This window comes from Ictidomys tridecemlineatus, chromosome 2 (assembly GCF_052094955.1).
Source record: "Ictidomys tridecemlineatus isolate mIctTri1 chromosome 2, mIctTri1.hap1, whole genome shotgun sequence".
Taxonomy (NCBI): domain Eukaryota; kingdom Metazoa; phylum Chordata; class Mammalia; order Rodentia; family Sciuridae; genus Ictidomys; species Ictidomys tridecemlineatus.
Genome location: NC_135478.1, coordinates 132,277,747 through 132,302,605, shown reverse-complemented (window position 1 = coordinate 132,302,605; position 24,859 = coordinate 132,277,747). Strand labels below are relative to the sequence as shown.

The window sequence follows — 24,859 nt, the reverse complement described above, 5'->3', positions numbered from 1 at the left end:
GTGCCTTCTGGAATGTTACACAATTTTTTCTTTAGCCATTATTGCCAGAATTCCTATCTTCATCCCAGTGCCGGTGAAGACAAAGATAAAACTAATCTACAGTTTCTGCAATAGCCATCACTGAACTGCTTGCAGAACTTGCCTAAACTATGTGTCACTTGTATGCATTGTGAACTCACTTGTATGCATTGTGAACTATCTGTTGGTGCAGCGACTTGTGGTAGTATTGGGGTATTTTTGCTAATGATGTCATTGGTGATACAATTTTCCCAAAAGGAGCCGTCAATTGGCTTGGTGTATCTTCCTCCCTTCTGCTTGTCATGATCGTTCAGCTAAAATTTGGGGGCCAACAGAGGTGAGGCAAAGAACCTCACTGCCCCGCTGGTACCTCTGCACAGGTGTGGCTGTATACTGGACCGGTAGTCAATGACAGGTAAGATCCAAATACAATGGTACCAACCTAAGACAGGAGGCTGACGCCCTGAGGTCAGCTCATCTGATGACGGGTAAGGACCATATGTAGTATTGGACAACCTAAGGCAGGCACGGTCCCTAAGCCACATGCTTATTGTTTAAACAGAGAGGGGGAGATGTTGAGAGCCACAGCCAAAGGGGCCCCAGCAAACTTCCAGCTGCCGGCTGATAATTGGCTCACAGCAGCCCTAGCAACATCTAGCTGATTGGCTCCTCTGCGGTGATGTTCATCGGGCTGTTTCCCCACCTTTCAGACCACGGAGCTGCTCATTGGGGGACTTCTTTGGCTCCGCCCATGTGACCCAGCCAATCGGCCTCAAGAGCAGGAGGATTGTGGGAGGTGGAGAAGCTGGGGTGGGGGTGAGAGGCTTGTGGGAAGCTGGTGGTGGCAATTGGGCTCTGATGGTTTTTTCCTGAGGAGCTGTTTTGTTTGGCATTTGTAGTTCTAAAGTTAGTTTCTTTTGACAAGTGGCTCCTGAATTGTGCCCAGCCAGACTGCGGCATTCTGGATTTGCCTTCTTGGTTCTTCTTTGCCCTGTCTTCTGAATTTCCTATAAACTGCAAGATGGGACAAAAGACCTCCTATTTTCACAGCAGCATTATTCACAACAGCCAAGAGGTATAAACAATGTAAATGGCCATTGATGGATGAATGGATAAACAAAATTGTGTGAGAGCATGCGTGTGTGTGTGTGTGTGTGTATGTGTGTGTGTGTGTGTATATATATATATACACACACACACACACATACATTCACACCTGGGATTCATATGGACGTAACTTATGAGGGTCACAATTTAAGCAGTTACTTACCTTTTCTCTTCATTGCCTTATTTTTATCTCGACAGTTCTTTCCCCTCCAAACTTGTGTGCGCACTCATGTGTGGCACACACACAATGAAAAATTACTCACATATAAAAAGGGATGAAGTTCTCATCTATGCTATAAAAGATGAGAATCTTAAGGACAGAAAGACAAATATTATGTGGTTCCCTTTATATGAGGTATTTAGTCAAAATCAGAGAAGCAGAAAGTAGAATTGTGACTACTAGGGTTATAAGGTAGTGGAAATCAGAAGTTGCTTAATGGATGCAAACTTGCAGATCTGAAAGATGAAAAAGTTCTAGACATCTGTGAATAGACAATACTAAACTGTACACTTAAAATGGTTAAGATGATAAATTTTATGTTATGTATTTTTTTACTATAATAAAAATTTTAAAGTAAAAAGGGAGAGACAGAGAAAAGAAATTATGGTGACCATGGAGGCAGACAGTGGAGTGATACTTCCATAAGTTAAGGAATACCTGGAGCCCCCAGAAACTGGAAGAGACAAGGATCAAAATCTTTCCTAGAACCTCTGAAGAGAGTGTGGCCCTGTCCACACCTTGATTTAGGACTTCTGTCCTACAGAACTGTGAGAGAATGTTGTCTGTTTTAATCTGCCATGTTTGTGGTAATCTGTCACAGCAGTTTACAGGAAACTAAGGGAGTTCCAAAGATGACAAGAGTACAGTTTTAGATCAAGTGATCAGGTAAGGTGTTGATGAGAAGGTGTGAGAGATCCCTAGGGAAGGGCAAGTCACCTGAGCAAAGGCTAGTCTGTGTCTGGTGAGTAGAGGGAAGAAAAGGGAGCTAGTGCACCAGGAGAGTAAGGGACAAAGTTGGAGGAAACAGGCCATAGATGGGTGTGGGAGGGTAAAGTGGTCTTTCACACCATTTTAAGGACTCTTTAAAAAATTATCCTGTCCTAGCAAGACATGATGGCTCTATAACATAAGAATCATCAAGAGATAACAAGGTATTTTTCACAAATAATGTTTTTTTTTAAATTTTAGTAATTATTTTTTAGTTGTAGTTAGACATAATACCTTTTTATTTATTTTTATGTGGTGTTAAAGTTTGAACCCAGGGCCTCACACGTGCTAGGTGAGCATTCTACCACTGAGCCACAACCCCAGCCCCTCACAAATAATACTTAATGTGAATCTAAGCAGGTTTTTTGTCCGATCTTGAAGTTTATAGGAAATTCAGGAGACAGAGGACAGAGTTAAAAGAAACAAGAAAGCAAATCCAGAATATGGAATAATTAAACTTAACTATTCAAAAACTAAAGGCAAGAAAAGAAAGGGGGTTGATGTGGTGGTGCACACTTATAATGCTAGTGGCTCAGGAGGCTGAGGCAGGAGGATCCCAAGTTCAAAGCCAGCTTCAGCAACATACTGAGGCCCTAAGCAACTAAGTGAAACTCTGTCTCTAAGTAGGAACAAGGGCTGGAGATGTGGTTAGGTGGTTAAGTGCCCCTGGGTTCAATCTCTGGTAACTGCTCCCTCCAAAAAAAAAAAAAAAAAAACAAAGAGAGAGAGAGAGAGAGAGAGAGAGAGAGAGAGAGAGAGAGAGAGAGAGAGAGAGAGAGAGAAAGGAGGACAGTGGGGAAACATACTAGCTTAAAAGAGACCAAAGATGTGCAATACCAAATAAGACATGTGAATTTTTTTTGGATCCTGATGTGCCAGATTATGAAGGCTACTTCCAACAATTCCTCCAATTCCTATTAACACACACTGAGAACTGCATTCTGTTCCCCACCCGCTTATACATAAATGTGGATTGCTCTGGTCAATTCAATGCAGTTGGTGAGAAGCTGTATAGCTTCTGGGACATAGGCCATAGGAAACCTTGCAGGTTCCATTTTCTTTCTCAGAATCCAGCTAACATGAGGTATAGCCCACATAATTGGACAAGTCATTGGAGTGAAGAAATTGTGATTCTCCAGTCCCAAAAGAGTTTCCCCAGGCAATACCACATGGAATACAAATGAACTACCCCACCCAAAACACACAATGCAGTTATGCAGCTGGAAAAAAAGTGAGGATTCTATCTATGATCTGACATAGAAAAATTTCCAATAACAATATAAAGCGTAAAAGCAAGACACAAGCCAGATGCAATGGCACATGCCTATATTTCCAGCTACTTGGGAAGCTAAGGCAGGAGGATTGCAAGTCTGAGGCCAGCCTAGGCAGTTTAGCAAGATTCTGTTTCAAAATAAAAAAAAATCAAAAGAAGTAGGGCTGGTGCTCTAGCTCAGTGGTGGAGTGCCTGCCTCACACGTGTGAGGCACTGGGCTCAATCCTCAGTACCACAAAAAAAATAAATAAAGATATTGTGTCCATCTGCAACTAAATAAAAATTTAATTTTTTTTTAAAAAAAGAACTGGGTGTGTAGCTCAATGGTAGAGAACTTGCCCAGCTTGTATGAGGCTCTGGTTTCAATACCTAGTACTGCAAAATAACATTAACAACAACAATAATAGTATTTTTAAAAAAGCAAGGCACAGACATAAAAAACTGTCTTTAGTGTTCATACTTACATGAAAAAACCATGAAAGAATATTTAAGGGCTAGGGACATAGCTCAGTTGGTAGAGTGCATGCTTCGTATGCACAAGGCCCTGGATTCAATCTCCAGCAAAAAAAAAAAAAAAAAACTTAAGAAGCCAATTGACTATTTATAGCTAACATGAATATTTAACTGGTATGGTTGTGCTGATTTTTTTTTTTTTAGTGGTACTGGGAATTGAATCCAGAGGTGTTCTACCACTGAGCTGTATTTCCAGCCCTTTTTAATTTTTTTTTTTTTAATCTTGAGACAGGGTCTCATTAAGTTGCTGAGGCTGACCTTAAATTTATGATCCCTTTGCTTCAGCCTCCTGTGTTGCTGGGATTACAATTGTATACCACCATATTCAGCTGATTGTGCTCATTAAAATGTAGAAATGCTGTAGTCTTGGCTAGTAAATGGCCTCTACCCAAGCCCCTCAACTGCCTCTACTTCTGCTCTCACTTCAGGATACCGGATTGCGGCATGATCCATCAAATAAAGACTTAATCTCAGCAGGGAAGGAATCTTATCAGGGCAGCATAGGATGAGGCAGATGGTTACCCAGATGGGAATCTTTGTAAATAAGACCTTTAAATATGTTTTAGATCTCTGAACTGTGTGACTATATTGCATATTTAAGGAAATAAAAATGAAGAAATAAAGCAGTGCTACTGCCATTCATTATCACAGTATCCTGCTTTTTGGATTTCAAACCATCAATTGCTATCTTGTTTATCCTGAGATGTCAGCTCCATTAGAGTACCAGCCTGACCTGTCTCTTGTGTTCATCTCTGTGCCCCCAGCACCTAAAATTAAACTGGTGTAAATATTTTCGGAATTAAGTCAAGTGCAATGGCGCATACCTGTAATACCTGCGACTTGGGAGGCTGAAGCAGGAGGATCATGAGTTCAAAACCAGCCTCAGTAACTTGGTGAGGGCTTAACCAACTCAGTGAGACTCTGTCTCTAAATAAAATATAAAAAAGGGCTGGGGATGTGGCTCAGTGGTAAAGCACCCTTGGGTTTCAATCCCTGGTACCCCCCGACTCCAAGAAAAATGTTGTGGAATTAGTGCAGATTGTACCCTTTTCTTTTTTCTTTCTTTTTCTTTTTCTTTTTCTTTTATCTTTTTTTTTTTTTTTTTTTTGGTGTTGCTAGGAATCAAACCAAGGGCCTCATGTATACTAAGCACATATTTTACCCCTGAGCTACACCCAGAGCCAAGAATGTATCCTTATTTATTTTTATGTTATTTTTTGAGATGGGATCTTCTATGTTACCCAGGCTGACCTCATACTCCTGGACTCAAGCAATCTTCCCAGAATGCATACTTAAATGAAAGAGTACCCTGACAAAAAGTTATAGGACATAAGGAACATAGTTCTTGAAGGAAAATCTAGAATTGTAAATGTCTACATTTGAAAAAGAAATGTATCAAGTCAATAACTTAAACTTATACCTTGAATAACTAAAAATTTAAAAAATTAAAAAGAACAAACAGCACCCCAAAATAGCAGAAGGAAGGAAATAGATTAAATAGAAATAAATACAGAGTAGAAAAACAAGCCAGTTCTTTGAAAAAATCAACAAAATTGTCAAACTCTAGTTATAAACTAATAAAATAGAAAACAAAAATAACTATAAAATATGAAAGTAGAAGCATTACCAACCTTACAGAAATAAAAAAGATGGCCAGGTATGGTGGCACACACCTATAATCCCAGCTGCTTGGGAGGCTGAGACAGGAGGATTTCAAGTTCAAATCCAGCCTCAGCTGGGGATGTGGCTCAAGCGGTAGCGCGCTCTCCTGGCATGCGTGCGGCCCGGGTTCGATCCTCAGCACCACATACCAACAAAGATGTTGTGTCCGCCAACTAAAAAATAAATATTAAAAAAAAAAATTCTCTCTCTCTCTCCTCTCTCACTCTCTCTTTAAAAAAAAAAAATCCAGCCTCAGTAATTTAACAAGACCATCTCAAAAAAATAAAAAGGGTTGGGGGTGGGCTGGGGATGTAGCTTAGTGGAAGAGTACCCCTGGGTTCAATCCACTGTACAGAAAAAAAAAAGGACAAAAAACTAAAAAGAATAAGAAAATACTATGAATAATTGTACACTAACAAATTAAATAATTTAGATGAAATACACAAATTCCTAGAAACACATAAATTACCTAACATGACAATAAATACAAGTCCAGTAATGGTTTCTTAATTAGTCCATTTTTCATTGCTATAAATTTTAAAAAGAGGCTCATTTAGCTCACAACTCTAAAGTTCATGGCCCTAGCACTGCCTCTGTCTGGCTCTACTGAGGACATGGATGGTGTCACAATGGTGAGAGTTCATGTGAGAGAAAGATCACATCTCTAAGAAGGAAGCCAGAAAGATAGGGATGTGCCAAAATTCCTTCTGAGGGCAGTGCCCACAGATGATCTATGGACCTCCCTCTTAAAGTCCTTCCTCCCAATTTTGTGACCCAGAGGACCAAGCTCTGAAACTCTGGGGGACAAACTACATCCATGTCGTAACAGCTTAACTGGTGAGTTTGACAAAACATTTAAAGAGGAATTAAATATCAATCCTTCAACTCTTCCAACAAATAGAAGAGTTAGGCACTTCCTAACTCATTCTATGTGACCAGCATTACCCTGACACTAAAGCCACATAGGGATACCACAAGAAAGGAAAGATCAGTATTCTTAAGGATGTATTTATAATAATACTCAACGAAGTAGTAGTAAATAAAATCCAACAGCATGGTAAGATGATTACACATGATGATCCAGAGGGATTTATCCCATGGACACAAGGGTGCTGATGTGGAGCAGACCCTGTATGCACTGGTTACATCAGCCCACTGCATCTTGGGGGGCTCCTTTACTACTTGCCTGAACCCAGTGAGGCAAAAAATTCCAGAAATAAGTTACATGAAACAGGTTTATTATTTACAGAGAGGCACCACCAGTGACAACAGAAGCTGTGTCTTTGGGGCAAGGTCCACCAAGGCTCAGGAAAACCATCTGGGGCAGACTGAATCTTGTCTATACTTGTCCCACTTGCATTGCAGCTGAAGGAGGCCAGAAAGCAGTCTGCCCCAAGGGTTTATAACTTGTGAGCCACATGACCCACTTGGCTAAGCATTGAAGGACTGGAACACAGTCGAGGCTCTTTTCCCTCCTATCTCAGGTTGTTGCATTCTCAGCACATTCTACAGTTATTCTTGAAAACTATAAGTGAGAATAGGGAGAGAACTAGGCCAGTTCAAGGTCACCTGTGTCAAAAATATTTTTTTTAAATGTTCTCAAAGTCACCTGGAAATCTGTCCTGTTAGCTCAATCATAAGAAAATTCATCAATGTAATTTACCAACTTAGAGAAAGAAGGGTAAAAAATATAAGATTTTCTAAATTAATAAAGAAAAAGCATTTGACAACAATCCAGTGCCCTTTTAGTTTTTTTTTTCTCCCCCTCCTGGTTCTGGGGATCAAAGGTGGAGTCTCAGACATGAGACATGCATGACAAGCATTTCACCACTGAGCCTTATCTCAGGTCCTCCAACACTCTTTCATGATTAAAGAATACTCACAGCTAGGCATGGTGATAAACACCTATAATCCCAGCTATTTTTTTTTTGTAGTTGTAGATGGACACAATACCTTTTGTTTGTTTGTTTGTTTATTTATTTAATGTGGTGTTGAGTATCAAATCCAGTGCCTCACACATACTAGGCAAGCAAGCGTTCTACACCGAGCTACAACCACAACCCCCCCCCCCCCCCCCCCCGCACCCCAGCTTCTCTTAAATCCATAGTAAGAAGATTACAAATTCAATGCCAGCCTGGGAAATTTAGCAAGAACTCGTCTCAGAATAGTAAATAAAATGGGTTGTGGGCTGGGGATGTGGCTCAAGCGGTAGCGCGCTCACCTGGCATGCGTGCGGCCCGGGTTCGATCCTCAGCACCACATGCAAACAAAGATGTTGTGTTCACTGAAAACTAAAAAATAAATATTAAAATTCTCTCTCTCGCTCTCTCTTAAAAAAAACATTAAAAAATGGGTTGTGAGTGTAGCTTAGTAGTTAATGCTCATGCTTGAGTCTGGGTTCAATGCAGTCTCATCAAAAAACAGCAACAACAAAAAAAACAAACAACAACAACAACAAAACAGGGGCTGGGATTGTGATTTGGTGGTAGAATGCTCATCTAGCATGTGTAAGGCACTGGGTCTAATCATTAGCTCAGCACCACATAATAATAAATAAAAATAATAGCAGGTGGAGTTAAAAAAATTAAAAAAACAATTAAAAAACCAGACAACAAAAAAATAAAAATAAAAACCCACTCATAAACCTAGGATTAAAGGGGAATTTTAGCCAGATGCAGTGGTACTCATCTGTAATCCCAGACTTGGAAGGCTGAGGCAGGAGGACCAAAGGCTTGAGGCCAGTCTGGGCAATTTAGCAAGAACCTATCTAGAAATAAAAAGGGCTGGGGATAGTTCAGTGGTATAGTGCTCCTGCGTTAAATCCCCAGTACTGGAGGAAAATAAAAAGGAATTTCCTTTGCAGTGCTGGGGATTAAATCCAGGGCCTTGCACATGCAACACAAGTTGTTACATCAACAAGATACACTCTCAGTTCGGGAATTTTCGCAACATGTTAAAGCATATCCTTGAAAATTTCATAGAAAACAGCATTTTCCACAGTGAAAGACTGAAAGCCTTCCCCTTATATTTGAGAACAAAATGAGCATGCCCACTTCACTACTGATATTCGACATTGTACTGGATGTTCTAGCCAGAACAATTAGATAAGAAATGGAAACAGAAGGCATCCAAACTTGAAAAGAACAACAAAAACCATTTCTATCCATATATGACATGAGCCTATGCAGAGAAAATTTAGACTCCTAAAGAAAGCTACTAGAACTAATAAATTAAGTTGCAAAGCACAATTTTATACCCCCAAATCTATACACTGGTGTGATAGTTCAGCTTTAGAATATCCTCCAAAGGCTCTTGTGTTCAAGGCTTGGTTCCTAAGGCAGCAATATTGAGAAGAGGGTCTTTTGAGAAACAATTAGACCATGAAGGCTCTGATCTCATGAATTAATCCACTGATATGTTCTTAATTGAATGGACTAATGAGAGGTGGTATAAACTATAGGAGGTGGGGTCTAGTAAGACAAAGTATCTCACTGAAAGTGTGTTCTGGAAGTGTATCCTTGTCTTGGGCCCCTTCTTCTCTCTTAATTCCTGGCTGCATGCAGTGAACACCTTTGTTCCAATACATGCTTCCCACCATGATGTTCTGGCTTGCCAAAAGCCCAAAGTGACATGGCCAAGTGACCATGGACTGAAACTTCTGAAATTGTGAGCTTAAAACAAATCTTTCCTTCCCTTAAATTAATTTTTCTTCCTTCCTTTCTTCTTCTCCCCACCTCCGCCCCCCAACTCCTTTACTGGATTGGACCCAGAGCCTCACATAAGCCAGGCAAGTGCTTTACAATTGAGCTACATCTCTCTCTCTCTCTCTCTCTTTTTTTTCTTTTTTGATGGTTCTGGGAATTGAATCCAGGGCCTTATGCACGTGAGACAAGCACACTACCAAATGACCTATATCCCTAGCCCCTGAGCCACATCTCCAGCCCTTTTCATTTATTTTGAGAGAGGGTCTTGCTAAATTGCCCTGCCCTTGAACTTGCAATTCTCTTGCATCAGTCTCCCAAGTAGCTGGGATTATAGGCATGTGCCACTTCACTCTGCTTTAAGCTGATTTCTTTTTTTTTTAATATTTAAATAATTTTTTTTGAGAGAGAGAGAATCTTTTTTTGTAGATGGACACAACATAATGCCTTTATTATTATTTTTTTTTATGTGGTGCTGAGAATCCAACTGGGTCCCACCTGTGCTAAGTGAGCGCTCTACCGCTGAGCCACAATCCCAGTCCTAATTGATTTTTTTTAAATACATGACAGAGAAATGCATTGCAATTCTTATTACACATATAGAGCATAATTTTTCATATTTCTGTTTGTATATAAAGTATATTCATACCACTTCATATCTTCATACATGTACTTTGGATAATGTCGTCTATGAAATTCCACCATCATTGCTAACCCCTTGCTCCCTCTCCCTTCCCCTCCCACCCTTCTGCCCTATCTAGAGTTCGTTCCTCCCATGCTTCCCCCTCCCTACCCCATTATGGGTCAGTCACCTTATAGCAGAGAAAACATTCGGCATTTGTTTTTTTTTGGATTAACTATGGGGCTGGGGTGTTGGTTCGGCAGCGGAGCACTTGCCTCGCACATGTGAGGCACTGGGTTCAGTCCTCAGAACCACAAAAAAATAAAATAAAGGTATTGTGTTAAAAAAAAAAGGATTAGCTAATTTCACATAGCATTATTTTTCTCCAAAGCCATCCATTTACCTGCAAATGCCATGATTTTATTTTCTTTTATTTATTTTATTTTATGAGTAATATTGCATTGTGTATATATGCCACATTTTTTAATCCATTCATCTACTGAGGGGCATCTAGGTTGGTTCCACAGTTTTATCTATTGTGAGTTGTGCTGCTATGAACATTGAGGAACATAGCCACATCAATGTTTATAGAAGCACAATTCACAAGAGCATTAAGCTGATTTCTGCCAAGGTATTTTGTCACAGTGACAGAAAGCTGACTAATACAATTAGTGAAGAGTGAAGATCAACCCAAAATGGAAATGAATAGAGCAATTCCAACTACAAATGTATTGGAAAGAATAAATACCTAAATATATATATATATATATATATATATATATATATATATATATATATATAATATATATATATTTGCTATGGTTGGGATCAAACCCCGTGCGGGCTAGACAAGTGCTCTACCACTAAGCTATAGCCCCAGCCCTACTAGGAATAAATTTAACTAAACAGGTGAAAGATGTGTGAATTGAAAACTATAAAACATTGCTGAAAAAAATTGAGGACCTAAATAAATGAAAGTGGAAAGACATATTCATGGACTAGAAGACCTAATATTGCTATATAGAATCCCTGTCAAAAAACTTTTTTTGTTTTTGGTAGTATTGGGGATTGAACCCAGAAGTGCTCTACTACTGAGCTATATCTCCTTTTTTTACTTCTCTAGCTTTTTTTTTTTTTTTTTTTTCTGAGACAGGGTTTCACCAGGCTTCCCAGACTGACCTTGAATTTGTCATCCTCTGCCTTGGACTCCAGAGTCACTGGAATTATAGCAGTATATCATTATTCCCAACTCCTGTCAAAATTCTAACATTTTGCAAAAATGGAAAAGCCAATCATCAAATTCACAAGGAATTTCAATAGGTCCAGAATAGCCAAAACAATCTTGAAAAAGAATAAAATTGGAGAACTCATACATCCTAATTTCTAAAATTTCCATAAAGCTACAGTAATCAGAGCAATGCTAATGGCAAAAGGACATACAGACCAATAGAATAGAATTAAGAGTCCAGAAATAAGCTCAATGTCTATGGCCAGTTTATTTTCAAAAAGGGTACCAAGTCCATTCAATGGGAGAAAGTAATAGTTTTCAATACATGTCACTGAGATAGCTAAAGTCCAAATACAAAAGAATGAAGTTGGATTCTTACTGCACATCATATACAAAAAAATTAACTTGAAATGGAAATAATCCAGTTGTGGTGCCATGTATCTATAGTCCCAGCTACTTAAGAGGGTGAGGCAAAAGGATAACTTGAGGTTAGGAGTTCAAAGTCTGCCTGAGCAACTGCAAAACCTCATTTCAAATAAATAAATAAAGTAAATATGGGGTAAAACCATAAAACTCCTATATGCAGGGTTAGATTTTCATGACTTTGGATTTGGCAATGGATTCTCAGAAATGACATGAGCAACATCAAGATTATAAATTTTTGGCCTTTTGTGGGTGAGATCAAGTGCAGAGAGGCCACAAAAAGCCTTAGAGTGAGTAGAAGGAATGCTTTCTGTCCACCTCCAAAAGCCACATACCAATACTCTATTGTGAATCTTTGCAACTCTAGTCTTTACATCTCAACGGCATATGAATAAGTCTTCCCAGAATATTGTCTCTAGTGAGCAGGTGCTGAAGAGCCTCCTGTGGTAAGAACTTGGGTATATGGCGGCTATGCATGTGCTCTCTCTCGCTTGCTCACTCTGTCTTTTATTTATTTATTTACTTTTTTGTGGTGCTGGGTATTGAACCCAGGGCTTTGTGCATGCAAGGCAAGCACTCTGTCAACTGAGCTATATCCCCAGTCTGGCTGTGCTCTCTTGAAGCAGCATATACAACCTTGCTCAATGACAGGAACCTCATTCAGTCCATTTAGATCATAAAAAGAGGAGATCACCACTGGTCATGGTTAAACAGTTCTACCACTCTACCATTATGTTCTTATTGACCCCCTGGTCCTGTGATGTCATCAAAGTCATACTTCACTACCAAGAGACCCATCAGTTTCTTGTAGGTCCTAGGCTGTCCAAATACACTTCTCAGGAACAAGAGCAGCAAATTAAAAACTAGCTGGGTATGGTGGTACACGCCTGAAGATCTAGCTACTCGGGAGTTTGAGCATAGCTTAGGCAACAAAGTGAGACCCCCACATCAAACAAAACAAAAAATGATTTTGTTCATCAAAGAACATTAGCAAGAAGGTAAAAAAATATATATATAAGGGCTGGGGATCTCGCTCAATATAGAGGACTTGCTTAGCATGCTTCAAGCCTGGGTTCACCACTACCACCACCAAAAAAAAAAAAAAAAAAAAAAAGAAAAGAAAACATACAAAATGTGAGAAAATATTTGTAAATCATATATCTGATAGGGTTTGATATCCATAACATATAAAGAACTTCTACAATTCAATAACAAAGTGACAAACAACCCAATTTAAATATAGGCAAATGACTTAAATAGTTCACAGAAAATATGCAAATGGTTAAGAAGCACACGAAAAGATACTCCATATTTTAGTCATTAGGGAGATGCAAATCAAAACCAAAATGAGGGCCTGGGGTTATAGCTCAGAGGTAGAATGCTTGCCTACCATGGGTGAGGCACTAGGCTTGATTCTCAGCACCGCATATAAACAAATTAAAAAAAAAAGGTCCATCAATAACAGAAAAAAAAATGAGATACCTGCTCATACCCACTGGGGTAGCTATAATAAAATATTATTATAATATTCTTTTTTTTTTCTTGCAGTCCTGGGATTGAATCCAGGGCCTCTCACATCCTAGGTACATACTCAACCACGTCAGCCAGATAGCTATAATAAAAGTTTAAAAAGAAAACAAGTGGGGGCTGAAGTTGTAGCTCAGTGGTAGAGTGCTTGACTGACATGTGTGAGTCATTGGGTTTGATCCTCAGCATCACGTAAAAATAAAGGCATTGTGTCCAGATACTACTTAAAATATATATATATATATATATACACACACACACATATACAAATATATTTATTTATTTAAAAAGAAAACAAGTGTTGGTGAGATTGTACAGAAACTGAAACTTTATTCTTTGCTGATGGGAATGTAAAATAGTGTAGTTGCTCTGTGAACATTTATCACTTCCTCAAAAGCTAGACAGAATTCCATTATGATCTGAAATTTCACTCCTAGATATACATATACAAAAGCATTTTAATTGGTACTCAGATATGTACACACCTGTGTTCATTGCAGTATTATTCTCAATATCCAAAAGGTAAAAATGACCCAAGTATTCATCAATAGAGAATGGATAAAAAAGTTGGTATACCCATATAAAGGAATGTTTTCAGCCATAAAAAGAAAATAAGTTTTGATCCATGCTACAACATGGATGAATGCTAACATTATGTTGAGTGCTCTAAGTCACACAAAAAGGTCAAATACTTCATGATTCCACTTACATGATATAACTAAAATATTCAAATTTATAAAAAGTTTAAAGAGCTGATAAGGGAGGGAAAGAAGGAGGTAAATGGAAAATTATTACTCTGTGGTTACAGAGTGCAATTAATGTCACTGAGTTGAATACTTAAATTAGTTAAAGTGCCAATATTTCCCCAGTACTAAGGATTGAACCCAGGGGTACTCTACCAGTGAAGTATATCCCCAGCCCTTTTTATTTTTATTTTTTCGTTTGTGACAGGCTTTCACTAAGATGCCTAGGCTGGCCTGGAATCTCCAGTTCTCCTTCCTTGGCTCCCCAAGTTGCTGGCATTACAGGTGTGTGTCACTGTGCCTGGCTAAAATGCCAATTTTAATATATACCATGATCTCTTACAAAAATTGGGAAAACTGCATATTGGTGTTTGTTTTTTGGTCCTTTCACCTTATCCTACTCTCTAGATCTTTGTCCCATACATCTGCTCTACTTTGTTCTCACAAGCACTTATACTCCCCATTTAAACACAAACAAAAAATGAATTTTCTTTTCCTTTTAGAAATTGTTCTAAGTCTATAACATTAATAAGTGGTTGTAATACTGGCTCAGAATCAGATATTTGTGTCCTCCATAGAACTATCCTGCTAGTTATAGTCATGCCCTTTGTGACCCCAATATCTACTACTGTACTACAGGACACAGTCCTTAAAGTAGTTCATTATTTTGTGGGGAAAGTATACCTAAGAGAATATTCAATATAGCCTGGAACATTGTTTCCCTGTTTGTCATTTGGGTGTGACCTTTCCATACTAACATCTAGTTAATATATTCATTTAAAAAATCTTTTAAATTGTAGATGGAATATATAATATATATATATATATTTATTTTATGTAGTGCTGAGGGTCGAACCCAGTGTCTCATGCCCGTGAAGCAAGTGCTCAACAACTGAGCTACATCCCCAGCCCTAGTTAATATATTCTTTAAATAGAACCATTTATAACAAAAGAAAACTTTATAATTAATGGGAATACCAGTATCATTGCCACATATAAGACAAACTGTCAAAAATCAAGACAGCCGCCTGTAATCCCTGCGGCTCTGGAGGCTAAAACAGGAGGATCACAATTTCAAGGTCACCACCACCAACTTAGGCACTTAGCAACTCAGAGAGATCTTGGCTCTAAATAAAATACAAAACAGGGCTGGGGATGTAGACCTGGGTTCAATTCCCGGTACAATAAATAAATAAATAAAATAAAAAACAAAGCACTTTAAGGCACAGCTTTATATTATTGTCCTCTAAAATCTCTGAACCTAACGTCTGATCTGTCAAAAAGGAAAGAAGCTTGAAGTTAAAGACATAGGCATGAAATGAAGCTTTTCCAGGCTTGTGGTGAAGACGAACTGCAAAGGACACGTTTCCGTACGTAATTCAACATAATTTACTGAATCACATTAACTCTGAAACAACTTTTTCCAAATTTCAACTTTTAAATAGGGAGCGTCTTACGATCAATAGGGTTCAGGTTGCGGATAGATTAGTGGCGTTTTCCCTCTCTCGGTAGTTGGGTATGGTACCAGGACAAACCGAGCTGGGTCCCGGCACTACCTTTTGTCACGTGCAGACTGCGGCTGTTACACAATAGCGCAGGTTAAGCGCTCGTCACAAAGCTTCACACAAAATGAGAGGTCGACGTAGATTTTGATATTCAAATTATTTATTTTTGTTTAGTGATAAATTTTACATCAACCTCACTATCATTTAGTAGGCTCCTAACAGATATTGAAAACATCTTACTTTTATTTAACTGTCATCACCAGGGAAGAGCTGGAATTCTCTAGGTGCGTACAAGGTAGGATCCTACGCTGCAGCTTCTGCAATAGCGCCGTCGGCGCCGTGACGCCAGTAGGCTTTGTAGCGTCACGACCACGCCCACAACGAGGGGCGGGCCTCCCCAGGCCAAGCTGCGTGCTGACGCCATACGCTGGGGCGGGGCCGAGAGTTTGGTACCCCGGAGCGGGGTGTAGGTGTCTCATTCGGGTGGAGCTGAGCCGGAGAGAGGTAACTGTGCTCTACCGCTGGGCCCATACCCGCGCCGGGGACCAAGCGCCTGCCAACCGCGGGTCGCGGCCGAGAGCGAGGTCGCCGCGTCCTTGGAGCTGCGGGAGCGGAGGTGCCCGGAGCTGAGCGGACGGAGAAGGCTGATTGAGGGCAGCGGTAGTGGGAGGGGACGGGGCCTGACGGACGGGCTTGGCAGCCAATGACGTGGCGGGGGCGCCCGGCGGGCGGAGATTGGCGGGCCCGGCTGGCGCCGGGGTCGCGCGGGGCGCAGTGCCGCGCGCCATTGGCAGCGGGCGGTGTCCCGGGTGACCCCAAGGTCGCGTTGCCGTCGCGTGACGGTCCGTGTTAGCCGCGGCCTCCAGTGTGCTGTCCTTTGACCAGGGGCGCTGGCCTATCGGCTTCACTTCGCGGCACTCACGGTTCTCTTTGCCAGGCCCACTGGCTGCCAGGTGCTGTGTAGATTTGGCCGAAGTTCGGTTCTATAGAAACTGTTCGCGCTCCCTTCCCTCGGGAAGGGTGTGCGACGTGAACTTGGAGAGTTGCCTGCGGAGAGTTAAGGGGACTTCTGCCGCGGTGCCCTCACCCTGATTGCTGTAGCGCCAGGCCCCTCTTGCCCACCTGGTAGTCTGCCATCACTGAAGTGATACGTTTTCCAAGAGTCTCTTAATGTGGAGGCTAAGCTCTGATGACAGGAGATCTGGCGTCAAATCTGTGCCTTGGGAATAGAGGTTAGGATGCTTATGGAATAAAGAAGCAAGTTGGTTTGGCCATGGGGCAGCTGATTAGAGATGAGGGAAATGCTGTAATCAGTGGTTTCGCGCGGGCGTGATCAAACTTCTGGCTCTAAATTGGACGCACATTCAGAAAATGGCGGCGTTAGCCTCATCTAAGGGTGGAGATTTCTTCACTCTGACGTCAAAAGGTCACTTATCGGACACCTGTGCAGGCTTAAGTATAGGGTCGATGCTTTTAGCCAGTTTCAGATACACAAAAATTCCTGAAAACATTGTAGGCTTCGTGACGCATATGTCAGATGTTATGTAAGTTGATAGGAGTGTATTGCTTCAGCTGCATGACCTTTGAAGTTGGTGATAAAAGCATTAAGTAAAAGCAAGTGAAGTAAATGGTTTTTTTCAAGTTTTTCCTTGGTTTCATGACCTTGGCATGTCCCACCTCTGTCTGTGGGCCCCTATGCCTTGATACTAGTCAGAGGGAACATACAGTATAGGGATTTCCTTGTGCCTGGTCTTATAGTCCTGCACTTGGAGTCTATTCAGTTACGTTGCATACAGGAGCCTTCATTAGGTTGAGTGATACTAGGTGCAATAGTCAAAAATAGGGAAATATTTAACACTATAGTAGCTTTGTAAAATAGTTCAAGACTGGATCTTGGAAAGTTGGAACAAATCAGAGTATCCTCATTATTTTTTTTTTTTGAGAGTACTTTTAATATTTCACTCCCCGCCTTAAATAACAGCTTTATTGAGGTATAGATTCACTTGATATAATTTACATTTACTACATTTTACCCATTTAAAGCACACAGTTCAGTAGTTTGTAGTAAATTCACAATTATGCAAGCACTGCCCCAATTCAGTTATTTTTAACGTTCTTTTTTTTTTTTTAAATTGACACAGGGTCTCATTAGAGTTCCTGAGGCTGGCCTTGAACTTAAATCCTCCTGCCTTAGCCTCTTGAGTTGCTGGGGTTACAGGCATGTGCCACCACTCCTGACCTTCAGTTAGTTTTAAAGACTGACTTGAGTCTCAGAAATTCATACTCATATGAATTTTTGTTGGTTTTAAATTTGAAAGCATAATTTATTAAGTGCCAAATATTTACCGTGTTTATATGTCTAGTATGTGCCCCTACTAGGGCATGAGGAGTGAGATCAATGAAAAGTGACTCCTTTGAGTGCTGTTTTACAGTACCATTCTTAGTTTTTGAGATGAGTGTACCAATTATTGAAAAATTTGAGTAATATGAAATTTTGAGAAATTATACATTCAAATCTATTGTACATAGTCATAACAAATAGTGCATAGATCCTACACTATTGTTTTTCCCACTTTTCTCCATTGGTAACATTTTGCAGAACTACAGTAAATAGTTTAAGCTGATGTTGACATTAATAAAATTCAAGATACAGAAGTAACAAGGATTCCCCCTCTTGCCTTTTTATAGCCATATCCACTTTTCTGCTGCCCTCAGCTCCTGGTAACTAGTTCACTGTTTCTATAATTTTGGTGTGTCAAGAATGCCAAATAAAGGCACTAATACAGCCTTTTGAGATGGTCTTTTTTTTTTCACTGGGCGTAGTTCCCTGGAGTTTCATCCACACGATTGTGTGTTATTGGTAACTGTTCCTTTTTCTGGCATTCAAGCTGTAGATATACCACAGTTGGTTTAACTATTCATCCATTGAAGGACATGTGGGCTGTTTCCATTCCTTAGCTAGTACAAATAAGTCTGCTATAAACATTCATATACAGGTATTTATGTAAATATAAGTTGACATTTTCTGAGAAAACGCCCAAGTGTGTGTGCAATCACCGGATCTTTAGTGCCTGCTTAGTTTCCAAAGAAATGGTTAAACTTTTTCAGAATGGTTGTACTATCTTCCTTCCTCCTGTCTTTCTTTCATTCTTTCTGGGAATTTAACTCAGGGGTGCTCAACTATTGAGCTATATCACCAGCCCTTTTTATTTTTTATTTTGAGATGAAGTTCTCCCTAAATTCTTGAGTCTGACGTAGACTTGCAATCCCTCAGCCTTGGCTCTGAAGTACTTGGGATTATAAGTGTGTGCCACTCTGCCATCATTTTATATTTCTGCCAGCAATGTATGTATAATCCAATTCATTTTCTTCACAGCCTTGCCAGCATTTGGTGATGTTACTATTTTTTTTTTTAGCCATCCTAATATATATGTAGTAATGTCTCATTTTTGTTTTAATTTGCATTTCCCTGATGGTAAATGATATTGAACATCTTTTCAGGTGTTTACTTGTCCATCTATATATACTTTTGTTTAAAATGCCTGTCTTTATCTTTTGCCCATTTTGTAATTGGATTTTTTTTCTGATTTTTAAAATTATATTAAAATGATATTTATATTATCTTTATTTTTGTTTTGTTGATGCTGGGGATTGAATCCTGGGGTGGAAGTGACCTACCACTGAACCTTATTAAATTTTGGGGAGAACAGGGTCTTGCTAAGTTGTCCAGGCTAGCTTTGAACTTTGCCTCCTGGGTTCCTGAGGTCAAATGTGTGCCACTGTACCTGGTGACATAATTTTTGCTTCAACTGTCAAACATAGTTTAGGAAACTCAAGGATATTGTATTTATCCATGTATTTGTTCTTTTCATTGTTCTTTCTCCCTTCGTCAATGTTTCAAGGTTGTTCTTTTCAGTGTGTGTATATGTGTTTGTGTGTGGTACTAGAAATTGAACCCCAGGTGCTTTACCGAGCTATATCCCCTATCACCAGCCCATTTTACTTATTTGTTTGTTTATTTCAAGTTTGCCAAGGCTGAAGATTCTTTCATCAGTTCCTTTCTGTTCAGAGAGCTTATTTTATCCATTCATTTAGAGTAAGTCTGTTGATGACAAATCCTTAGTTTTTCTTCATCTAAGAATATCTTTTTTTTTTTTGCTGTCCATAATATACAATTTATTATTTTAATTCTCTTTTTTTTGATTTAAATTTTTTATTCTAATTTGTTACATATGATAGCAGAATGCATTACAATTCATATTATACATATAGAGCATACTTATATCACTGTACACAAAATAGAGTTGTACCATTTGTGTCTTCTACACATGTAATTAAGGTAATGATGCCCATCTCATTCCACCATTTTTTTTTTTTATTGGTTGTTCAAAACCTTTCAAAGCTCTTGACAATACCATATTTCATACATTAGATTCAAGTGGGTTATGAACTCCCATTTTTACCCCATATACAGATTGCAGAATCACATCGGTTACACATCCACATTTTTATATAATGCCCTATTAGTAACTGTTGTATTCTGCTACCTTTCCTATCCTCTACTATCCCCCCTCCCCTCCCCAGAATGTCTTGATTCCTTTTTCATTGCTGAAGGATATTTTGATGGGTAAATGATTTCAGATTGACTGTTCTTTTCCTTTGGCACTTGAAAAATACTGTGTCAAGCTGAAGGTGGTGGTGCTTGCCTGTAATCCTATGACTTGGGGGCTGAGATAGGAGGATCACAAGTTAAGGCTAACTTAAGCAATTTAGCAAGACTCTGTCTCAAAATAAAAAATAAAAAGGGCTGGGGATGTGGCTCAGTAGTAAAGTACCTCTGGATTCAATCCCTAGTACCCCCCCCCCCCAAAAAAAAAGGAAAGGAAAAGGAAAAAAAAATACTGTTTCAATTCCTCTTGACTTCCATAGTTTCTGATGAGAATTGTAGTCATTCAAAGTTAATTTTAATTTTTAATTTTCTGGTATATAATGCATTCTTTTTCTTAATTCTCACAAAGTTTTTCTTTGAGTTTTCAAGTTTGGTTATGTATGTTTCTTTGGGGAGTCTGTTTCTTGAATGTCTTAAATTTATTCCTTTTGCCAAATTTAGGGAAATTCCAGCCATTATTTTTTTTTTCAGCTTCTCTTTGGGACTCTGATGATACAAATATTAGATATTTGTTATAGTCCTATGTTTTCTGAGGCCTTGTTCATATTTTTTCAGTCTCTTTTCACTGATCTTCAGATTAGGTAATTTCTTTTGCCAGTTCACCAGTTACCTTCTGTCCTCTCTATTTTGCTGTTTAACCCATCCATTATTCCATTTTTTTGTGAATTTGTTTTCTTCCTTATATTTTCTCTTTGCTGAGACTGTTTTCCCTTTGTTTCAATCATGTATATAGTTGTTCATGGAAGCACTTTGATGGTAGCTCATTTAGAATATTTGCTAGATGATTCTAACAGCTTTGTCATCTTGGGGTTTGTGTCCATAGATTGTCATTTCTTTAAGTTGAGATTGTTCTGGTTCTTAATGAGAGATCTTTGATTGCTGCTGGGACATTTAGGGAGTCAAGTTATGAGACGCAGTTTTATTTAAATCTCTCAGCAGAGTAGAACTGCTTGGGGGACAAAACTGTCTCAGTTTTGCTCTGTAGGGGTATCTGTACAGAGCAGGCACTCCTTGTTACTGCTCTGGATGAAAGTTCCCCACTGATTGCAATCTGCCTGGGAGGGTGGGGTGCGACCTCATTACTCCTGGGCAGGGTTGGAATAGGGCTCCCACTGATAATATTGTGGGGCCAGGGAGGGGGATGAAAGTCTCTGGTTTCTACTCTGACATCACTTGAGTGGGTGAGGGTGGGGCCCCCAGTGTTTTCTCTGGTGTTGGAGCAATTAAATTTTCTACCTTGCTACCCTTTTCCTGGTTCTTTGGCTAAGAGAACAGGCTTTTGTTGTGGCTATTTCTACACCTGTTGGCATTTTTGGATTTCAGGCTTCTCTAGTACTTGGTCTGGGACATGAAGTAAAAAGAAAACTGGGAACTCACTGCTCTGTCCCCTTCTAGGGCGCCACAATCCCTAACCAATCTGCTTCCTTCTATTCACCTTCTAGAGACGTATTTTGTTTTAAATGTAATATCTCATGTTTTTAGCTATATTTATCAGAAAGGAACGGTCTTGAATATGCTTTAATAAAATGTTGACATATTACCTTACTTTCCATAAAGATTTAAAAATTTGTACTCTTTCAGCACCTTTAAAAATTACCTCTCTACCTCCCTTCTCACAAGTTAACCTTTTCAGACACCTGTAGCCCTTGACACCTCTAAAGCTGCAGAGCCATACCCAGGTACTGAAGCTTATTCGGGGGACTCACTTTGGAGGTCTTCTGTGATGAAGGAATGTGATTTGGTGAGCTAGGTGGGCTTCTGTGCTAAATGATGGAGATAGATTACAAATGTTTCAGAAGTTAGAGTGGCTGCTGTACTAAATTAACTGATGTTTAGGTATCTTAGAACTTTTAGCTTTTTAGAAATATCACTGGTTGGCCCTTTTTTCCTGGTAATTTATAATTCTTTAATTACAGAAACTTGGAAATTTGAAAAGTGTTTTTATGTTTGTGTTATAGTTAAAAACACATACACAGTATGAGTTATGAGATTAGAATAATTGCTGTCTCTGCTTTGTGACTCAAAGACTGAAAAGTGTTTTTATATTTGTGTTATAGTTACAAACACATACACAGTATTTATGAGATTAGAATAATTGCTGTCTCTGCTTTGTGACTCAAAGACACTGAGCACAGGCTGTGTGGTATTAAGGCTCACACACTGAATTGGTGTCACACTGATAAATTTCCCATTCAAATGTAATCCTTTCCATCTCCTATCCCCCAGTTTGTCTTTAATAAGAGGTATTATTATCACTAGCAGAAGATGTTGAATTTCTTGAGATTCTCAGTCAGTAAGGGAGAATTGATAGTTTTACTCTGTACACATAATGTTCTTTGTATCACTGCTCAAACTATAGTAATTGCAAACATGGAAAACAGCCACAGGTATGAAGCAGGTATTTTGTTCTTGAATCATAAGAAGAATGAGTCTGAAACAAACATAAAAGAAAAGGGAATATATTTTCAAATTGTTCTTTAAAATGGTTGCCAGCCAATACACATGGGTGGTAAGCTTGTATGCTTTTTTTTTTTGTCAAAGACTCAGTCGATAAGATATTGCACAAGCTGTTTTTGCTAGACATTGCCTTTTCAGTTATCCCTCTGTAATGTTATGTTGATAGGCATCAACATATTTCTCCTATTCCCCCATTCTGCTGTAGGGACTTAGAGGTGACCCTTGGATATAGAGGAAATTCTAGACACAGACCTGAAGGGCTTCATACTCAGAAAAAAAATACATTAAAAAATATATAAATATATATATATATATATATATATATATATATAATAGTTGGACATAATACCTTTATTTTATTTATTTATTTTTATATGCTGCTGAGGTTCAAACCCAGTGCCTAACACATGCCAGGCAAGAGCTCCATTGCTAAGCCACAACCCCAGCCCCAAAGTAATAATTTCTTAAGGATAAGGCAAGGCATTTAACAAAAATTTTCTTTGATTTTTACTTTTTTGTTTTTATATCTTATTCTGAATGTATAAATTTATTCTTAAGTCTTGAAATCAACATATTACAGATTATATCATTTTGTATACTTTATTGATCAAGTCTCTTGGATTTTTTTCTCAGACATCATTCTTTTAAAACAACTTCATTAAGATATAAATTACATAATGTACAATTTACCCACTTAAATTTTTTTTTAATTTTTAATTTTTTTTTGGTACTGGGGATTGAACCCAGGTACACTTAATCAATGAGCCACATCCCCAGTCCTGTTTATTAGGTGTGTGCCACTGCACCCAGATACCCACTTAAATCGTACGGTTGAATACTTTTGAGTATATCAGATGGTTGTACAACATCAGCACAATCTAGTTTTAGAGCTTTTTCATCTCCCCTGGAAAGATACTCTCATATCCATTAAGAGTCAATCCTCATCCTTGTGCCTTTCCCCTGCCTCAGGACTAGGCAACTACTTTTGTACTTTCTGTCCCAATGAATTTTCCTGTTATAACCATTTCATATAAATGGAATAAAAATATGTGGTTATTACTAAGTGTAATCTTTTCAGGGTTCATCCACATTGTAGCATGCATAAAATTCATTTGTTTTTATTACATGATATTATATTGTATGGATATACCACAATATGTATTCCTCAATTAATAGATATTCAGATTATATTTTTTGCTTTTACGAATAGTGTTGCTATTCAAAAAATACTGTACCAGTTTTTTTGTGGACATATGTTTTCATTTGTCTTAGTTATCTATTGAGGCATGGAATTGGTCATATGGTAACTTTATGTTTACCCATTTGAGGAACTGCCATACTTTTCCCAAAGTGACTGTACCATTTCATGTTCTGGCCAGAAATGTAGGAGTTTCCATTTTCTTATCCTTGCCAAAACTCGTTATTTCTTTTTAATTATATCTAATGAGTATAAAGTGGCATCTTGTGGTTTTGATTTTTCATTTCACTAATGATTCATGGTGTTGAGCCATGAACATTTTTTCATGTGCTTACTAGTCATTTGTATACCCTGGGGAAATAGCAATTCAAATTCTTTGCCTCTTTTTTGATTGGGTTATTTGTCTGATATAGTCTGTGTACAAGTTCTATATCAGATAAATGATAAATGATTTTCAAATACTTTCTTCTAGTCTGTATTTTTTAAAAAAATATTTATTTTTTAGTTTTAGGTGGACAAAATATCTTTATTTTATATTTATGTGGTGCTGAGGATCAAACTCAGTGCCTTATGCATGCTAGGCAAGCACCTTACCACTAAGCCACAACCCCAGCCCCTGTCTTTTCTTTCTTAATAGATCTTTTGAAGCACAAATATTTTAATCAAGTCTGTTTTTTTGTGTGTGTGTGTGTGTGTGTGTTCTTTGTACTTTTGATGTCTTGACTAATCTTCTATTAGTAGAAGATTTACTAGAAGATAGACTCCATCATAACTTGAAAGTTATAAAACTTCAAGTGTCTGACACTTTTATCTCTTGCACTTAGGACTCTGATCCACTTTGAATTAAATTTGTATGTGATGTGAGTTAGGGGTCATTCCTGTATACGTGGAACTACAGTTGTCCCAGCACCATTTATTAAAACTATTTTTCCCCATTGAATGGACTTGGTGCACTTGTTAAATAGAACTGTTTTTTTAAGCAGGTGCTCTACCCATGAGCTACGTCTCCCACCCTTGATATATTATCCTTAATATTGACTAGTATCACTCAAAAGAATGTTAATATTGTGACTTAAAACCTAAAGTTGATAGGCCGGTAGTTTTCTTTCTTTTCACATTTAGTATCTCCTTACCACAAGAGAGAAGGGTGAAGGCCAGGCTATTTACCAGAATTGGCAGTATCAATCTAGTGTCAGCTCTGTGGGTCTGTCAATATAGACAGCAA

General features: G+C 38.7%; 1 protein-coding gene and 1 long non-coding RNA gene across 4 annotated transcripts in view; one reads left to right on the top strand and one right to left on the bottom strand.

Annotated features, from left to right (window-relative positions):
• Window positions 1-1,710: 1,710 nt before the first annotated feature.
• On the bottom strand, window positions 1,711-15,641 carry LOC144375345 (uncharacterized). The gene is made up of 3 exons (XR_013435038.1): window positions 15,551-15,641; window positions 7,783-7,852; window positions 1,711-5,734 (listed from the first exon to the last, which is right to left on the bottom strand). It is a non-coding gene; the product is annotated as an uncharacterized LOC144375345 (long non-coding RNA).
• Window positions 15,642-15,687: 46 nt separating this feature from the next.
• Ogdh (oxoglutarate dehydrogenase) overlaps window positions 15,688-24,859 on the top strand; it is a 77,618-nt gene continuing 68,446 nt past the window's right edge. The window contains exon 1 of one of the 3 annotated variants that reach the window (XM_013355953.4): window positions 15,688-15,814. The gene's annotated coding sequence lies outside the window, so the exon portion shown is untranslated. Of the gene's footprint in view, window positions 15,927-16,123; window positions 16,264-24,859 lie in introns of those variants that run through there. The other 2 variants (XM_013355952.4, XM_040291890.2) reach the window with 2 other exon arrangements.